The following is a 5,312-nucleotide window of genomic DNA, read 5'->3' on the forward strand; positions in this document are numbered from 1 at the left end:
AGACGAGAGTCCCTCCCACCCCACCGCTGCGTTTTCCTCCCCCAGGACCAGGGCTCTTGCCCTGTCTCAGATTACGCTTTCATGAAGTGAGGCCCTGGCAGAGCAGGCAGGGGAGGCACCGGTGCAAAGACATACGGGCCATGCTTTAGCGCGGCTCCACACGATTTTTACATGTTACTCGTGCAGTTTGTTCCTATTCTGCAAAGCTACAGAATGCCTCTTCTCATTTACCATGGAAAATCCTTGACAGACAAGATAAGGGCACTGCTCACTTTGGAACCTGGTGCTCACAGAGTGATTCTGTGTCTAATTCAGCGCGTTGGATTCGTTTTCCTTTTCTTTGAACTTTAAGTGTGAAGTAGATACCAGAATGAATTCACTGCTCAGAATATCTGCACAGCCCTCTTTTACCAATCCTACCTATTCTGAGCCCCTGCTACCCAAAGGTCACGCTATACAACTACTGCTTTTGTCCACGGATCACAATTATTGTACATTGTATTACCCCCCCCCCAAGACCCCTTTTGTGCTGTCCATCATTACATGCCCAAATCACAAGACTGAAAATGCTGACTGCACATTCCTTACAAGCGTATTACTGGATCCCATGGATAATCAGAGGATTTATTGATGTGCTGCCACCCATACAAGTCCCAGTACTAAAGGTCATCTATTTTTCCTCTCCCCAGTATAATGAAGATACGCCCCCGCCCGCACCTGCCTCCCCCCTCCCAAAAAAAAAGAGGTCATTAGCTTGATTTCAGGAGACACTAAGGCAGAAAATCAGGTTCAATATTGATAAGCAGCTAATCCTCATTTTCATCTGTTTAGTTACATTATGCATGGCTTCCTTATACCAGAGAAGATACTTGACAAGTATAAGCTTTTCTCTGTAAACAAATGTTTTAAGAATACTCTTAAGCTGCATTTGGAAACCCTTCCCCAAGATTTTACAACTTGTAACATGAATGTTCTAATAGTTACATTTAATGTAATGTACTTAGTAGAAGTACTTAATTTGCTGGAATAGTCCTTTGATAAAACAAGGCATCAGGAGACAAGCTGAAAAGGAAAGTCTGTTATGGGAGACCTAGACTAACTCTTGTGAAACAGACGAGTCTTTCCAGATGTTTAAGAGAACTTCCAAAAATCTCTCCTTTCTTATTAAAGCCAAGCTGAAAGTGTAACAACCCATCTCCCCAAGCTGTGTGTACGTTATACTTACTGTGGAAATTGCCTACTTCTCCTTTACCTTTTCCTTTGCACACATGCAATAGACTGTTTTACAGTAAACCAGGTTGTCTGCGAAACAAATGTTTTTTTGAGACCAGTGCAAGGTACTTTCATCTCCATTCATTTCTGTGACATGACATGTGGCAGCAATTTCTGCTCTTTTATATGCAGATCTGCTGGCTACCATCCAGCCCTGCTAAAAAGGGACCAAAAATGAAGGTTGCTGTTCCCCAGCTGTTTCTGCCCCTTGCATGACAAAACAGGAACGTAACCAGATGACCCTGTGTCAGGAAGACCAAAAAGAATTAAGCCGTATAGGGGAAAAAAAACCAACTTGCACTCAAACAAATCCTTCTCTATACCACTAAAAAGGTTGCAAGCAAGTAATAAAGAAAATCAGTACTCTCAAAATATTTGCCGAAAAGCAGAGTAGTGAGAGTTCAGGCTGGGATTCTCTGCAGTGTTCCTCCCCTCCACTCTTCCCCTCTACCCAGCTGTTTGTTCACAACGAAATGTGAACAATGATTCAGTCAACAGGACATTTCGCTTGTGCCCCTCACCAGACCGAGGGAAAATAACCTAGGAATCAATTTCCCATCAAAACATGTGGCTTGGGGAATCTGTTGCCTTGGCTGAAATCCAGCTCAAGAACTTTCTCTGCATTTTCAGAGCCCCCTCACAGGACTATCGTTACCTACTTGTTCCAAAAGATCACTACAACAGTCCAGTATCTGCTAAGGTGGAAGACCCTAGAGCATATGAGAGAAGGGACTTTCAGAGGACCATACTACTTGCCTCCCACAAAGAACTGAAATGGTCAGACCTCACCACACTGGGAGATTGCTTGCCTATGGGATGTTCACATGAACATGCCTTGACACTGCAGACCAAGTTATTAGCAAGAATAAAAGCTAGCTATGCAAGCTCCTTCCTCAGCCAGGGGGGAGATACGGAAGGGAAGACTATTAGTTCTAAACAGGAGGACATCGCTGAACATTTTCAACAATTTCAATCAACAAAGTATTTAAACATGCACCTGTGGCTTAACATGCTCTGTAAATGGTCCCAGTGTAGTGAAGTACTGCAGGAACCAAGGAAAAACTCTAGTAGTTTAACCTCATAACCCAGCACCAAAAACCAAATTGCAGCATGCAACAAACAAATCTACTCAGCACCACTATTCTGCTGTCATTTTAGAGAGAAGAACAAAGAGAACTGAACTAATATTGTGCTAGACGCAACAGCTTGCAGGATTACTGAATCACACCTGAAAAGACTCTAGTTCTTACATGTACTGTAGGGTACTCGACCTGAATCCTCAAACAAGTTAGAATCCACTCGTTAAAGAGAACAATTTAAAAACTAGCAGGATACAAGAAATCAAAGCAGCATACAGCTGCAGTGTCACATATTTTCAATAGAAATTCAGGTATCTGATATCTAGAAATTCAAAAGCAATGCTCCTAACCACAGTTAAAACACCAGAAAACATATGACTTCAGGCAGTATTTGGTGTGTTCCAAAACTCTGAATTTACACTCTGTATCATGATGCCGTGGATTATATAGTGGATGAATAAAAAAGGAAAATTATTTTTGCTTGAAAGTAATGCATTTTGTTATTAGAGCTTTTTACTGTAACTACTTCTGTCCAATACATCTCATGAGACCCAGTATGCAGAAATATGGAAGTTTGGTGGGAAAACACCGGCAGCTTTGATAGCTGAATAGAGGTATTAATTTTTTATGCCATTTTTGTTGTCGCACTACCTGGCAATGTACAAGTCCCAGCTGAATTTCTACTTGAACCATTTCTGCTTTCTGGAAACTATTAGCTAAGTGTACCGACTGTGCTACCTACACATTTTGCAACCTGTTGCTGGCCATAAGACTCAGTCACTCAAAATGAATTATTTTATATTTTATATTTTTAAATATAAACTGCACTGAACAAATGCATTCAAGGTAAGAACCTGACCTGGGTACACAAAGATTACAGAGAAGCAAGAGAAAAAACACGTTTTGTGCACATTCCTGATAAAATTATCAGTGAAAGTTAACTGTGTTACATAAGTCCAAACAGATATTCACACAGTACATTACTCAGCAGAAAGATGGACTGAAAGCCATTCATCTCTCTCAAAGCAGTTAAACGTTGAAAAAATGTTATGTTAAAGGACTAGGCTTCATAATGTGAGATTCTGAAACAACTCAATTGTAAATGCTGGATCTGTGGAAACCCAGGGGCAGCAGAGAATTCCAGTTTCTCCATTGTACGCTTCAGGGCACCCCAGGCTGAGCCAGAGGACACCAGATAAACTAAGCAACAACAGGGAAGTGATTCTGCAGCAGCGCCCAGGCGCTACAGGCACAAGCATCAAGCACTGGGTGAGTCAAAACAACATTACGTATCTTCATCATGGCAGAACATGCAGCAGTGCTGGAAGCAGCTCCATTATCCTGCATGCAATCCTCAACACTTCAGAAAACTTTGGCAAAAATTCACTATTGGTCTATTTGCCACTGTTGCTATGTAGCACTGAAACTATATACTTCTGCCCTTTCATTACCAAAGCAAAAGGGCCCCAAGAGTCTACTTTATTCTAGACCATTTTGCATGCAGATGTATCACATGGAACTTTCTTCCTAGCCTTATTCACAGACATCCACTAGTCTGCATATCACTTTGTAAGGGTTTAACTCATTAATTCCCCCATCCTAGACAAATAAAAAAGGGAACTGAAATAATGCATAATCTGAGATCAGATTCCATTTACTGGCCTGCTGTAGCAGTGCCTTCTCTACAGAACAAGTCAGTCTGAGATTTACTACTTTCCACAGAGCATCTAGGATGATTTTAAAACTACAAACAAATTGGACATTGACGCATCAGAGTTAAGACATGGCTTAGGCTTACTTTTACCAGCCTTTCGCCAGCAACTGATACCTAATGAAAGACTTAAAAGTAGAAAGCCCATGAGGTGGGAAGTGTGGACATGAAATGCAAAAACATCGTTCATAAATTAAAACTCATAGAAGATTGCTTCTCCAAACCTCCATTACTGATACTGTATTTCATTTTCTTAAGAATTAGTTATATTTCTGGGAATATTACCAAGAAGCTTTAGCCAACAGCCAGCGTGACACTGTGTATATACAGAACCTTGTGCTGTTTGATAAAGCGACTTAAACAGTCTGTAGAGGTGTCTGTTCCTCCTCAGATTAGTTGTGCTTCAGAAGACTGGTCAAGCTCTGTATAGGCTGTAAAACTTTTCCTTGTTCTTTTTCCTTTATTCTTTACCCTTTTAACTTCCTTTCCAACATAAATGCAGACTGTACATCGTATCTGAAAGACTATTACATCAAAGCAATATACAAAAGATTACACTCATTCTAACAAATACTTTTTTCCTTAAATACTGTAAAAATCTGTATCACTAGCAACTACCTCACAGGGCCACTCACTGAAACACAAGATGAGGCCTGCTTTTTGCGACAACTGCTTTCAGCTTAGCAGTTTAAGGTAAAAACACCCTAGCAAAATATTTCAACAGATGTTTCAGTGTGCCTAAAAAGATGTTACTTTGAATTCTAGAATTCTTTTCTTGTATGTTCACATGTACTGCTGAAAATTCATGAACAAAGTATTTCAAACGCAATCCTTTCAAAGTCCATTTAAATAAACAGTGCTCAACAAAAATGAAACATGCTGTCAACAATTTGTACAAAGGTAAAGGTGAAAAATATAATTTGATTACAAAAGAATTTAACACCATCTGTACACCACAGATAACGCTTTTCATAAGATTAATTTATCACCATCCTCATTCAATCATTCTAATGAGATGTTATCTCTTAATTCATAAAGCATGCACTTTCTGTGTACTTATATGCAATAATTAGTGTTTCTATAGTAGTTCCTACTTTAGTGTGAACAGTTAAGATATTATACAGTGACTCAACTGAGATGAATGAGGGGGAAGCTTATGCATGTTATTTTACTGAAAAGATAGATATCTACTTGTCTAGCTCCAAAAGAGCCAAGAAAGGTAAGTGACAGAAGCACCAGCTAAGACTCTC

This window comes from Nipponia nippon, unplaced genomic scaffold (assembly GCF_047370975.1).
Source record: "Nipponia nippon isolate SJK-2023a ecotype South Korea unplaced genomic scaffold, ASM4737097v1 scaffold_3, whole genome shotgun sequence".
NCBI lineage: Eukaryota > Metazoa > Chordata > Aves > Pelecaniformes > Threskiornithidae > Nipponia > Nipponia nippon.